General features: G+C 42.7%; 1 pseudogene; it reads right to left on the reverse strand.

Moving 5' to 3' along the window:
- LOC138375423 (small nucleolar RNA U3) lies at positions 1-76 on the reverse strand (annotated as a pseudogene).
- Between the last annotated feature and the right edge of the window lie 519 nt (positions 77-595).

Genomic DNA, 595 nt, shown 5'->3' on the forward strand with positions numbered 1-595 from the left:
TATTTATCTTTTCCACACGTTCAGAGAAACTTCTCTAGTAACGAACTATAGACATGATCCCTGAAAGTATAGTCTTAAGCATTATTATTATTTTTTTTTTTTTGAGACAGAGTCTCACTCTGTTGCCCAGGCTAGAGTGAGTGCCGTGGCATCAGCCTAGCTCACAGCAACCTCAAACTCCTGAGCTCAAGCGATCCTCCTGTCTCAGCCTCCCAAGTAGCTGGGACTACAGGCATGCACCACCATGCCCGGCTAATTTTTTCTATATATATTTTTAGCTGTCCATATAATTTCTTTCTATTTTTAGTAGAGACGGGGTCTCGCTCTTGCTCAGGCTGGTCTCGAACTCCTGAGCTCAAACGATCCGCCCACCTTGGCCTCCCAGAGTGCTAGGATTACAGGCGTGAGCCACCACGCCCGGCCCAGGCATTATATTTTTGAATCCGAGGTGATTTTGATGATCAGTAGGTTTCGGAATCCTTGAACTAGAGGAAGATCTTGTGAATTGCAGTAAGTGAGCAAATGCTCTGTTAAATTTTGAAAGGTTTGGAGCAATAACATGAAGAACAAGGAGTATAATAAAAATTAATAAAAT

This window comes from Eulemur rufifrons, chromosome 25, assembly GCF_041146395.1.
Source record: "Eulemur rufifrons isolate Redbay chromosome 25, OSU_ERuf_1, whole genome shotgun sequence".
NCBI classification, from domain to species: Eukaryota; Metazoa; Chordata; class Mammalia; order Primates; family Lemuridae; genus Eulemur; species Eulemur rufifrons.